The sequence below is a fragment of the Jaculus jaculus genome, chromosome 4 (assembly GCF_020740685.1).
Source record: "Jaculus jaculus isolate mJacJac1 chromosome 4, mJacJac1.mat.Y.cur, whole genome shotgun sequence".
Lineage (NCBI taxonomy): Eukaryota > Metazoa > Chordata > Mammalia > Rodentia > Dipodidae > Jaculus > Jaculus jaculus.
Genome location: NC_059105.1, coordinates 153,168,287 through 153,182,371, shown reverse-complemented (window position 1 = coordinate 153,182,371; position 14,085 = coordinate 153,168,287).

Here is a 14,085-nt window from a genome sequence, read left to right as displayed (position 1 = left end):
TGCCCATCCCCCCAAAAACAAAAGAAAAAGAAAAGGCACAAATGAACTTCCTGTCAGCCCATCCCACCAACCCCAATCCCAGTGCATGTCCTAGCAGAGGAACAGTGGAACTGGCGCATGGATGAGGATGACGACCCCAGAGACCCAAGACTCATCAAGACGACGAGAGGAAGCGACAGTCATGTGCTGTGCTCTGGATGCAGCATCTCTGTCACACTCACCAGGGCACAGGTAACATCGTGGAAGAGGGTGTGCAAAGAATGGAAGAGCCACATGGTGAGGAGGAAAACCAAAGGGCTACTGTACTCTGGACGTGAACTGACTGGTGCATTCCTGATCTCACAGTGGATTTTGTTCCAGCCACAATCTCTGCATAATACCGTGTCCAGCAACATTTTGACATCGAGGTCAGAAGAGGACAAAAGGAATGAAACATCAGAAGAGAGGAAGAAATGCTATATTATAGGAATTAGTGAGTAAATGAGAATAATTCAGGCAAAATCCACTTCAGAGAGAGGGAGAGAGCCTTTATTCATGCACGGACCTCTGCTGGCTCATGCCAAAAACCTGACAGAGAATCTGAACTCAGATTGTGCCAGATTTATATACCTTTTATAATCCTTTGTCTGAATTCTTCTATACTTAGGAGAGATATTTATAACCTACACTTATGTAGGGTTCTGTCAATTAAGATTAAGTACAGACAGCTGTCTCCTGAGAGACAGTTAATTGTATATTGTCCAAAGGGGTCGGGCTCAGAGTCAAAGGATTCTTGTCAGCTACCATCAGAGGAATTTCCCCACATCTATCACTTCACTGAAAGTCCTAGGAGCATTTACATTTCTTATACACACATTGATTATATTCTGTTTAAACTAATATAAGCTAGAAATATTAAATATATGGCATTCCTTTAATAATTTGGCAAGAGGAGGGAGGTTCAGTAAAGAGAGAGCGAGAGAGAGATAACAAAGGAAAGTAATGGGAAGGAGTTATTGCAGTTACACTATGTTAAGCATGTTAAAATGCTTAACAAAAAACAGATTAGGGAACAGAACTAAAACATTTTATTTTTAAAAATCTTTAATTAATTTATTTATTTGAGAGCGCGCGCGAGAGAGAGCGAGAGCAAGAGGCAGATAGAGAGAATGGGTGTGCCAGGGCCTCCAGCCACTGCAAACGAATGCCTGATGCATGCTCCACCTTGTGCATCTGGCTTATGTGGGTCCTGGGAAATCAATCCTGGGTCTTTAGGCTTCATGGGCAAGCACCTTAACTGCTAAGCCATTTCTCCAGCCCTAATACATAATTTGAAGGTTAAAACAAAGCAAAAAAATAAATCAATAAACAAAAAAAAACTTTCCAAGCAAACCCCTGTGAACAAAATTACGAACAATTGGAAGAGACAACATGTGAATTTCTCTCATTGTATTATGACAGTATTTACATATTGTAGCAGACAGATTCAGGTTCACTGAAATGAACTTCCAGGCCAGGCACAGTTATGGAGGAAGGGATTTGTTGAAGCTTACAGATCCAGGGGAAGTTCCATAATGGCAGAAGAAGCTGGCCTGTCTTTGCAGGACTGAACACAGAGAGAGACGCACAAGCCTAAAAACCCAAAAGCCACACAGCACAGCATATTTCAGGAACTCCAGATAGGCATACTTTGCATATCTTTAGATTGAAATCTCAAGCCCACCGGCATATGTTAAGATCTGCCCAGTGACACTGACTCCAGCCAGGTGGCTGCAGATGCAAACTTCAAACTAATAAAACACTGAATACATTGGGGGTCCATCTAGTCAAACTACCACACCTATGCAATACAGCTGAAGTACATAGCCAGCATTTATATAGTAACAACTACATTTTCATCATTAATCTTTTATTTGGAGCTTTATTACATAGAGAGATCTATCCATGTCTTTGCTATCCATTAAAGTATATAGATCTATTTATGTCTTAAGCATCCATTAAATCCACTGCATATACGGTTTGTGTATTTCCATGGGTTGTAGACATTAATATGTTATTCTCAAGCACCTCAGTTGAAGATGACATAGACTTTTCAGGGGATAGGAAGCTATGCACAATGAAACAGACAGAGAACTTGTCCACACAAACTTTTCCTTGGGGCCAACTGGGCCTAGATGCCTTGCCCACAGGATCTGCCTGGCCATGAGTAAAGTCACCATGGGTAGCCAGGGTCTTCTATAACATGTGTGGCCACCATTATCCCACCAAGCCATGTCACAGCCTCAGCCCACTGTCCTCTAACACCTTCACAGAAGTGCGGCTGGACCAGCGCTTGCACTAATAAGGAATGCCTACTGCTGAGGGCACTTCATGGCCCAAGACCGCTGCGGCTTCTCTAGGTGGTGCTGGCTGGAGTAGGAAATGGATAGATGGCCATGTGTTTTCTCTCACACCGGAGCTCCTCTAGAGGATCCACATACCTGTAGGCCCAGGGGTAAGGACATCAAGACCTGACCAGGATCAACTTCATCAAACCATCTCTAAGTTCCATGGCAAAGCCTTGTGTTTACTACCTTGCCCTAGTCCCAGTGGGTGGGACCTTGCACCATGCTTTATAGTCCTATTGCCACCTAGGCTGTCCTGTTGGCACTGTATAGGAAAGGCTGACTTCTAAACACTTCATAGCCAGGAACATTATTGAACCTTCTTGTAAATTACAGCTTTTCAATTCCAGTTGTAGTCATCATATTACATATAACTTCTATTTTCTTTTCTTCTATGAAGTGGCATATGTTACCTATACAGAACAATGGCATTTTCATTTTCATAGATGCGTACAATGCCCTTTGATTATATTCTTTCATCCTTCACCCTTGCTCTTCCCTTTCCAAAATCCTGCTGGCTCCTTCTTCCTCTGAAAGAGCACCGTGTCTACTTTTTATTTATTTATTTATTTTAGAGAGAATGAGAGAGAGAGAGAGAGAGAGAATTGGCTCACCTGGGCCTCAGCCACTGCAATTGCACTCCAGATGCTTGTGCCACCTAGTGTGCATGTACAACCTTGTGCTGTGTCTCCTTGTGCATCTGCCTTATGTGGGACCTGGAGAGAGATCAAACATGGATCCTTAGGATTCACAGGCAAGTGCCTTAAGAGATAAGCCATCTCTCCAGCCCCCATGTCCACTTTTATATCATTTTAAAATTTGTTTGTCTACAGTCTGTGGGTGAGAGAAAAGATGGTATCTTTCTGAGTTTGGCTTACTGTGACTATCTTAATGATTTCTAGTTCTGTATATTTTTCTCCAAATGGCATAATTAATTCTTTATGATTTTATAATACCCCATTGTATACATTTCACCTTTTCTTTATTCATTTATTTGATGATGGACACCGATGCTTGGTTACAGACATACAACTTGGCTATTTTGAATAATGCAACAATGAACACAATTTTAAGAATCTCTACTATATGTGAACTTTGATTATGTGCTGTGAACTAAAGGTTCCCTTCAACAGCTGCACCTGCTTCAAGCATCCTATGATTTGTAGATAGAACTTCTGTGATTGTGGAGAGATGGAATACTGCATATTCAAAGCCAACTTACTTTGGGATCTCTTTAGCCCCATTTATAGCCATTTACTACACACTTCAATGTCTGATCTAATATCCTTGTGACTACCAGGGGATCAGGTGAAACCTTTTTTGAACATAGGAACAGACTACCAGCTTCACAACTTAAAAATGTAAGAATTTCATCAGGGGCTGGAGAGATTGCTTGGTGGTTTAGGCATTTGACTGTGAAGCTAAGGGACCCAGGTTCAATTCCCCAGTACCCCTGTAAGCCAGATGCACAAGGTGGTGCATGCATCTGGAGTTTGTTTGCAGTGACTAGAGGCCCTGGGGTGCCCATTCTCTTTATCTGCCTCTTTCTTACTCTTTCTCTCTCAAATAAATAAATAAAAGAAAAAACAATGTCATCAGGGAACATTTTAAGCCTGGAGCAGAGAATTCCTTGCTTTACTATAAACAGCCTACCTGGTGTTTCCACCAATGTGTGTGAAAAGTGCCTTGGTTTATGACCTTATTTTGTTCTGCAATTATACAAGTTTCATGAACTTGTTAATATAGTGGTACATGAAATTTAGGGTAACCTAAATCCATTCCCAGGCCATGTTCACTCATAATTTGACTCAATAATAAACTATCTCTTATTTCCTTTGATGTGGGAGCTGTGTGTTTTATATTGATGCTATGGGAATTCAAATTTGAGGTTGAAAGCAATGTAGCCTTTCTTGGCTCTTGGTTGAGCCATAAATCAGGAGTTAGAGTGCTGGATGCTCATGCCACACAGGCTTCCCCCAACTCAGTGGCCTCTGGGTCCTTATCTTATGAATTTCAAAGAATAAACTCCACAGATGGGTGGAGGAAGAAGTTTAGTAAAATTTCATTATAGAACTTAAGAGAAGGAAATAAGAAAGAGCTCCTGACCAAGGGGAGATTCCCTCAAAATGGGAAGGCCCCCATGGAGACCCTGACTGCATTCATCCTGGAAGTTTACTGGATGGGGATTGAGTTGGTTAGTTCAGCCCCCATCTTGGGTGTCCAGGTGCTGGCAAGTTTTCAGGAAAGGGAGTGATCTCATCTCTTAAGTTCTCTTCTAGGAAAGAAAGAAGATAAAACCAGATTTTCTCTTCCATTCCTGCCCTCTAGCAAAGTGGAGGCTGCAAGGGACTCCTTTAGGCAGAAGATTAAAAAGAACCTATTTCTCTCCCTACAGGCTCAAGGACATTTCTCATCTTTAGCTGCTCTTAGTTTACCTTGGGGGGCCCTGCCACCCTCAAATTGTCTCCATACCCAAGGGTGATATAGCAAGTTTATATAGCAGCTCTATTTTTAGTGTTGAGGAAACTCCGTACTGATTCCATACCAGTTCCACTAGTTTATATTCCCAACAACACTGTATAAGGATTCGTTTTTCCTGCATCTTTGCCAGCAAGTGTTATCACTTGTTTTCTTGAAGATAATCACTCTGGCTAGGATGAGGTGAACTTGCAGTATAGTTTGGATTAGAATTGGAGTATCTTTGAGAGCAACAGAACCTTTCTCAACTCATTGCTGAGCTTTCAATGCAGTAGTTAGGGTGTTGGATATTCACGGTCACATAAAACTTCCCCTGGGTCAGTGGCCTCCAGGTTCTTGTCTTAATGAATTTGAAGAATGAAATCCATAGACTTACCATAAAGGGTGAAGTGTAGAAAGATTTTATTACACCACTTAAGAGAAGAAAAGAAGGCTGAACTCCTGCATACAGCAACGCATTGGGTGTGGTGGTGCATGCCTTTAATCCCGGCACTCAGGAGGTAGGAGAATCTTTGTGAGTTCAAGGCCAGCCCGAGATTACATAGTGAATCTCAGGCCAACTTGGACTAGAGTGAGACCATATCCTCCAACCAACCCCCAACCAAAAATAAATAAGTAAATACAATAAAAAGGCAGAATGCTTTCAAGTTGGGCAGGGTCCCAAGTGGGAAATCCACAAGTTGACTCAGATCTGGGTTTCTGATAGGAATAAGGCTTCCCCAGATAGGAGGGAGGGGAAGTGACTAGGAGCTGTGCAATCTTAGTCACATCCTTACCTGGTTACTAGGGAAGTGGAACTCCTTTAGGGAAAAAAAGAGGTAGAAAAATCCAGATTCCTCCTTGCAGACTTAAGGGTGTTTCTTGCTTTTCACTAAGAGAAGGAAAAAAAAAAAATACAGGCTAGAGAGATGGCTTAGTGGTTAAGGCACTTGCCTGCAAAGCCAAGGGACCTAGGTTCGATTCCCCAGGACCCACATAAGCCAGATGCAGAAGATGGTGCATGTGTTTGGAGTTCATTTGCAGTGGCTGGATGATGTCCTGGCGTACCCATTCTCTCTCCCCCCTTCTCTCTCCCTTGGTCTGACTCTTTGTCTTTCTCTCTCTCTCTCTCAAATATATATCTGCTCACTTTCAGGGCTCTGCTAACCACCTTAAACTACCTAGCCAATTTCTCTCTCTTATTCCATCGTACATTTTTTCATGTTTTTATTGGCCATTAGTACTTAAACTGTATGTGTGCATGCACTCATGCAAGTATATGGGCATGTTAGTGTTTCTTGCCACTGCAAATGAACATTAGACTCAGGCACTACTTTTTGTGTCTGGGGAATCAAACCTAGGCCAGTAGGCTTTGCAAGCAAGTGCTTTTAGCTGCTGAGCCTGTTTGTACTTTCAAGAAGGATCTGCTAAGTTCCTTGGCCTATTTATTGACTGGATGATCTGCTCTTTTGGTGTTTAATTTTGGGGGTTCTTTATGTATTTTTGACAATCACCCCTTATCACATGAACAGCTGGCAAAGATTTTTCTTATCCTTCTCTTGGCTGCCTTTTCCCTCTGTTTATTGTTCCCCTTGCTGATAGAAGCTTTTCAATTTGATGCAATTTTCAGGTCTTGCTGTTCTATCGTGGCCTATTGGAGTCTTACTCAGGAAGGCCTTGCCTATGCCTATAACTTAAAGTGTTTCCCCTTTAGTAGTTTCAAAGTTTCTGGACTTATATTAAGGTTTTTGATCTATTTTGAATAATTTTTAAAATTTTTTTAAAAGTTTTATTTGAGAGTGACAGAGAGAGAGAATGGGCATGCCAGGGCTTCCAACCACTGCAAACGAACTCCGGACGCGTGCGCCCCCTTGTGCATCTAGCTAATATGGGTTCTGGGGAATCAAGCCTCAAACTGGGGTCTTTAGGCTTCACAGGCAAGCGCTTAACCGCTAAGCTATCTCTCCAGCCCAATTTATTGAATAATTTTTATAGAGATGTAGAAGTCTTAATTCTTCTACTCATGGATATCCAGTTTCCCCAGAAAACAAAACCATGGAAACAGGACAGGAACAAGAGAAAATATATGGTAATAAGGTGTATGCCATAATAATGAGGGAGACCAAAATAAGTTTGGGGAAAGATGGAAAAACTATCAAACCAAGCTAAATGAAACAATAAAAAGGAAATATAAAACAAAAACTATAATGTGACTCCTGTCAATATCTCCACCTTGATAAGCCTTTCCCCAGGTGATGGATTGCCCCTCTTGGGTTGGCTGTCTAGGCACAAAGTGTCCCAAGTTACTTCCCCCAGCTGAGAAGTCTCTGCTCTCATTGGCTCCAGTGACTGAGCACCCAAGGGAATCTCTCTATAGACTCAAAGCTGATTTTTCTCCTCTTACCACAGTTCAGACAGCTGCTCACTGGTGATTTGTTCCTACCAACCTAACTTTCTTGCGTGGTCAATGGCCCTCCTTTACACCCGATATATTTGCCTCTGTGAGGGCGAGTCCGAGTCATCCTCAGTGGTTCTTGGCAGCGGGTGTGCCAATTTGTTGTTTGAGTGTGTGAAGATGTTGAGTCTTCTTACTCCATCTGAGAGGCTAGCTGCAAAACCTGCCGCCTCCCATCCCACACAATCAGTGAGATAGAGCGGCATGGGTGTGTCAGGAGAGCAGGAGCTTGCAGAGAGTGCATCAAGGTCAACATATAAAAGGAGGGGATGGAAACCAGAAGACTGCACGCCTTCTGTTGCAGTCAGGTTCGCATTGCTGGCAGAAATCACCTGACCAAGAGCAGCTTTGGGGGACAAAAGATTTTTGGCTTATAGACTAGAAACAAAGCTCCACGATGGCATGAGCAGAAGGTGGACATCAACTCCTGGCCAACATCAGGTGGACAGTAGCAACAGGAGAGTGTGCCAAACAATGGCAAGGGGGCACTGGCTATAGTACCCATAAGCCCACCCCCAACAATACACTGCGCCCAGGAGGTGTTAATTCCCAATTCCATCAGCTGGGAAGCCTAGCATTCAGAACACGTAAGTTTACAGGGACACCTGAACCAAACCACCACACCTTCTCAGTGCTTCCTATGTGTAACAGTAGAGCCTGCCTGCTTCACAGTAAAGAAGTGTGATAGAGGCAGGTGCTGTGAATGTGGTCTATAAATGGTCCTGAGGCTTGTGACCTGACACTTTGGGGTGTTTTTTTCAGCCCTCTCGCCCATTCCCACTCTCAGAAGTGCCTTTCTCTTTCTTTGTAAATGGGCGCACCAGAGCCCCCAGCAAATGAACTCCAGATGCACACACCGCCTTGTGCATCTGGCTTACTTGAGTCCTGGGGAATTGAACCTAGGTCCTTTGGCTTTGCAAGACAAGCACCGTTATGGCTGAGCCATTTCCCCAGCCCACTCCTGCTTTTAATGTCGACGGCAATGACATTCATACATATCAAATTTGATGTAAATTAGAGATACAGGTAAAAATGGTACATTTATTAAAATGCTTTTTCAAAGTAGTAATTATCTACTAGTGGCAGAAACTTACCGGGTCAGCGAGTCTTAGGAACAGGAATTTATAGAAAAGATGTGAATATAGTTGGGGAATGTGTCAGTGGGTAAGAGTGCTTGCCACACAAGCATGAGACCACCTGAGTTCAATTCCCCAGCACCCATGTGAACAACTAACCATGGATCATGCGTGCTAAATCATACTTAGCCAGAAATGGTGGTTCCCTCCTTTAATTCCAGCACTCTGGAGCTGAAGTAGGAGGATCACCATGTTTTCTATTACCCCCTGGACAGACCTCTCCTCACTTCAATTACTGAAGTAGAAAGTTCTCTGTAATATCAGCTAATACCAGCCAGATCACAATGGTGCCCAATGCCGCTTTCCATAGCAAATGTAGATCAGTTTCTGTAGACTTCCATTATTGTACATTTAAATGCCTTTAATCTGTCCTCATTGTTACTAGCTTTCATTCTCATTTTTCAAACATGTTTTTCTTTTTCACATCTGTTTTTGGTGAGAAAGTTGCTTTAGTCTATCACTTTATAATCAGTTCATGGTCATATATAGGGGGATTTTACATACTTGATGTTCTAAATTTCACAATGGATAATTTTTAAAACTTTCTTTCCATCTGATCTCCAAGTAGGTATTTTTTTTGCTTAAAATATTTGTTTTAAGCAGTTTATTCTTTTGGTTGAGAACTTGAGATTACTTTGTGATTACTTAGCTGCATTTATTTGAATACTGATTCTATTAGTTAGGGCTTTTCCCAAGACATCTTATTATTATTATGATTATGATTTTTTTTTTTTTTTTGTTTTTCAAGGCAGGGTCTCATTCTACTTCAGGCTGACCTGGAATTCACTATGTAGTCTCAGGGTGGCCTCGAACTCACACTTTTTACAAGCTTACAATCTATATGCCCATGAAAGAATTGAGATTCCAAGGTCTCATCACTTAATTTCAATAGCATTTACACGGTCTCCTTGAATCCACCCAGTCTTGGCTGTCACTGAGTGTTTGGGGGGCCATCGGAGAGAGTAGGAGACATTTTAAAACAAAAAAGCCTAATGCAACTGATGACCCTAAAAGTTTTCACGGATCCTACAGTCCCAGACCAAAACCTTCTACAGTAACCTCTTTACACACAGTTATAATGCAAAATGGGATTTATTTTGCTCCACTGGGACTGGAAGAATGGGAAGGAAAGGTGTTTCCGGAGGCAAATGAAAGGAATCAGAATGTGTTACGGGCCCTCTGCGCCAGGGGGGCTGGCTGTGCTGCCCGGGGGCGTCTCTGCAGACTGCTGCAGCTCAAGCATGCTCTTCAGACACGCCTGCTCTATCTGTGCCTGCTCCTTTGTTTGCATCTCGTAGTTAATTTGGCTTTTCAGATAACTTTCATTCCTTTCCTGTTTATGCAGAAAATCCTCTAGGACGACTAAGAGCTACAGAAATAAAACAAGAAAGAACATTCATTAAGGACCGTGTCTGCGAGTGGAGGGTAGTTTACCCAGGTCATGGCCCATGAACCCTAGCAGTGCTCAGAGCATTTCAGGAAGACAGGCCCCACATTCTACATCAGACCAATATTCAATGAGGGCCTGTGCATTAAAGGAAGCTAGGTGACTCATACACCCACGGCAGTTCCAAAATCTTCAGGTGAATATAGGCATTCTTTCTCAATGACTGTTAGGGTAGCTCATCAAAAATGGAGATTAGAGGGCTGGAGAGATGGCTTAGTGGTTAAGCACTTGCCTGTGAAGCCTAAGGACCCCGGTTCGAGGCTTGATTCCCCAGGGACCCACGTTAGCCAGATGCACAAGGGGTGCACGTGTCTGGAATTCGTTTGCAGTCGTGCCCATTCTCTCTCTCTGTCTCTCTCTCTCTCTCTCCCTTCCTCCTTCTCTCTGTCACTTTCAAAGAAATAAGTAAAAATAAACAATTTTTTTTTAAATGGAGATTAGGGGATGGAGAGATGGTTTAGCAGTTAAGGCATTTGCCTGTGAGGTCTAAGGACCCAGGTTTGATTCCCCTGTACCCATGTAAGCCAGATGCACAAGGTGGCCCATGCATCTGGAGTTTGTTTGCAGAAGCAAGAGGCCTTGGTATACCCATTCTCTCTCAAACAAATTAAAAAAAAAAAAAAAAGGAGATTAATACAGGCATGGTGGTGCACACCTTTAATCCCAGCACTCGAGAGGCAGAGGTAGGAGGATTGCTGTGAGTTTGAGGCCACCCTGAGACTACATAGTGACTTCCAGGTCAGCCTGAGCTAGAATGAGACTCTACCTCAAAAAAAAACCTATTATATATACATATGTATACACACACACACACACACACACACACACACACACACACGATATATGTATATGTATGTATGTAGAAACAAGCTTCTATTGCTAAAGTTTATCTGAATCACATGAAAATTTTGAGTAACCACCCAGGGATCATTTTGAAAGATTTAGATCTAAGTGGTCTGGCATAAGATTCAGCCAACTGCCTCTTCATAGAGCTTGTGGGTGAGACCATTGTCTACCTAGGGTTGAGAACTTTTGTGCTAGGACATTTTACTGACTTTGAATTCTGGAGACACTGTACCTGGTGAATGAGGTAAAGTGTTCATCAAAAACCAAGCAGGCTCAGAGAAGTCAATAGGGCACCATTGACATCTCTACCTGTGATCCCCCAGGTAGCAGCAGGATTCCCTGGAACATGTTACAAAAATGGGTGCTGGAGGGATGGTTCAGTGGTCAAAGGCATTTGCTTGCAAAGTCTGACATCCTGGATTCTCCAATAATCACATAAAGCCAGATGCACAAAGTAGCCCATGTATCTGGAGTTTGCAGTGTCAGGAGGCCCTGGCATGCTCATTTTCTCTCCCTCCTTCCCACATTCCACTTATATATTTAAACTGATTTGCTTTTTTAATTTGAGAGAGAGAAAGAATGGGTGCACTAGGGCCTCCAGCCACTGTAAACAAACTCCAGATGCCTGCACCACCTTGTGCATCTGGCTTACATGGGTCTGGGGACTTGAACCTGGGTCCTTTGGCTTTGCAGGCAAGTGCCTTCACCACTAAGCCATCTCCCTAGCCCCCACTTATATTTTTATAAATTACATAAAAATAGGGTTGAAAAGATGGCTTAGTGGTGAAGGCACTTGCCTGCAAAGCCTAATGACTCACATTCAATTCCCCAGTGTTCACAAATAGCCAGATGCACAAGGTCCCACATGCATCTGGAATTTGTTTACAGCAGCTGGAGGCCCTGGTGTGCCCATTCTGTCCATGTCTTCTGTTTGCAAATAAATACATATTTAAAAAATAAATAAAAACAAATGAATATTAAAAAGTAGACACCTGAGGGGCTGGAAAGATGGTTTAGTGGTTAAGGCACTTGCCTGTGAAGCCTATGGACTCAGATTCGATTCTCCAGAACTCATGTAAGCCAGATGCCCAAGGCGGCACATGTGGTCTGGAGTTTGTTTGCAGTGGCCAGAGACCCTGGTATACCTATTTTCTCTTTCTCTATGTATACCTCTTTCTTTCTCAAATAAGAGATTTAAAAAATAGAAATCTGGGACCATGTAAAGTCAACTAAATAAAAATCTAGGTGCATGCCAGCAGTTTGCTGTGGTTAGCTCTCCAATGTTTCTGGGGTCTAATAAGCTTAGGCATCCCTCAGCATTCCTGGTCAATGAGACAAGCTTGGCAACAACCCATGATTGGTTTTCATTGTCCAATGTACACAATCCCAGGGAAGAGTTATCTTGCATTTCATTGAATTTTTTCAGTACCAGGACCCCTAGCCCATCACTCCAAATTTACTTCTAGGAATAAGTTGTTATGCTTTCTTTGGGACAGAAATAACCACATAAAATGGACATTTTACTGTCTTGGGAACCCTCTCCCAAAATCCAACCAGAATATAAAAATGGCAACATCCAAATATAAAAACATGGCAATGTCTGTCAGAATATAGACAAGCTACTTACATCCAGATCCCTCATCGGGGTCACTAGGCTGTTCACATCTTTCAAGAGCTTGGTTAATTCTTTTTCCATCTCTAGAACCAAGGTCAGGGCTTCCACAGAAGTTCCCCACTTTTCTATTTTAGGCCTCTGCAGGAAATGAACAGTCAACTTTCTACGTCAGGTAAGTTTGATGTAGGATGAGGATTAGGTTTGCACAGTACAGTGACGGTCCAGCTTTGCAGCAGAGTGGGATCAGCTGAGAATCTTCACCATTGCCTACCTCAGGACAGCCGTCTCCACTTAATTGATACAGGCTGTAGCATGGGCCTCAGATTGTAAACAGATGTCTCAGTAAACTTGGGGTGCTACATAGTAAAGCTACTGAGGGCATATAGCACAAGTAAATAATTATGTTCCATTAGTTTTGCAAGTGTGAGTGTGGCTCCTGTCTGATATTAGCAGATATATGCTTCCTTTTATGAAACCATAGCTTAAACAAAAAAAACAACTTTGGTATATCTGGGATGTTCCTAAATATAAGTTTCAGCTCAAGTTCAGACATTTTGTTGTTGTTGTTTGTTTTTCTGAGGTAGGGTCTCACTCTAGCCCAGGCTGTCCTAGAATTCACTATGGAGTCTCAGGGTAGCCTCGAACTCACAGTAATCCTCCTACGTCTGCCTCCCAAGTGCTGGAATTAAAGGTGTGCACCATCTCGGCCAGCTGGAAGCTCAGATTTTTTGAGTGTCTACCTTCAATGGGAAAAAGTATGTTGCTATGGTCCTGAAGAGACAACCATAAGAAACAGTTGAAGTCATAACTGAAGTTGTGGTCTGAAGTAAAATGCTAACAGCTCTGGAACAAGGTCATGGAAGTGTCCTGAGCATCAGCCTCACAGCTCTCAGGAGCTACCCTCAGACAGTGCAGCAGCTTGGGCCCTGGCTGCAGGAATTTGCATTTCTCATGACGCTCAGGTGGGGTTGAGGCCTCACTTTTCAGCAGCTCAGACAAGCACAGTAAGAACTGAGTACCTAAGCTTTATCCCTAACGATGCTGCTATATGGGAACCTGGAGCTCAGGTCCTAAGAATGCAAGTATGCCAGTGAAGAAGCAATTATTTTGCAGATCTGGAGAAGGCCCCAGGGAGATCACTGAAACGAAATTATACTCACATCAATAGATGGAGGGCTGACTTGGCCATTTAGTTTTTTTATATATCTCAGGATCCGTCTAGTCTGGAACCTCTTCACTTCAGCTTGGTCATCGAAGAATGATGCAAAAAAGGACTTTTCCTTCTCTTTACTGTAGTGGAAGCTCTAGGATACAGGTGAGAGGGACAGAAGATTGGGGGTGAGAAAAGCTCATTTTAAAATAATTTTTTTATTTGAGAGATAGTGAGGGGAAAGAAAGAGGCAGATAGAAACTCAGGCATGGTGGTACACACATTTAATCCCAGCTCTTAGAAGGAAAGAGATAGGAAGATCATTGAGTTTAAGGCCACCTTGAGGCTACATAATGAATTTCAGGTTAGTTTGGCTAGGGCAAGACCCTACCCTTAAAAAGAGGGGGGGGGGGGGGACGGATGCACCAGGGCCTACAGCCACTGCAAATGAATTGCAGATGGGTGTACCATCTTGTGCATCTGGCTTTACGTGGGTACTGGGAAATCTAACTTGGATCCTTAGGCTTTGCTGGCAAGCATCTTAACTGATGAGCAACCTCTCCAGCCCTGAGAAGCTGATTTTTAAGACCGGAATTTCATGACTTTTGTCATCTCC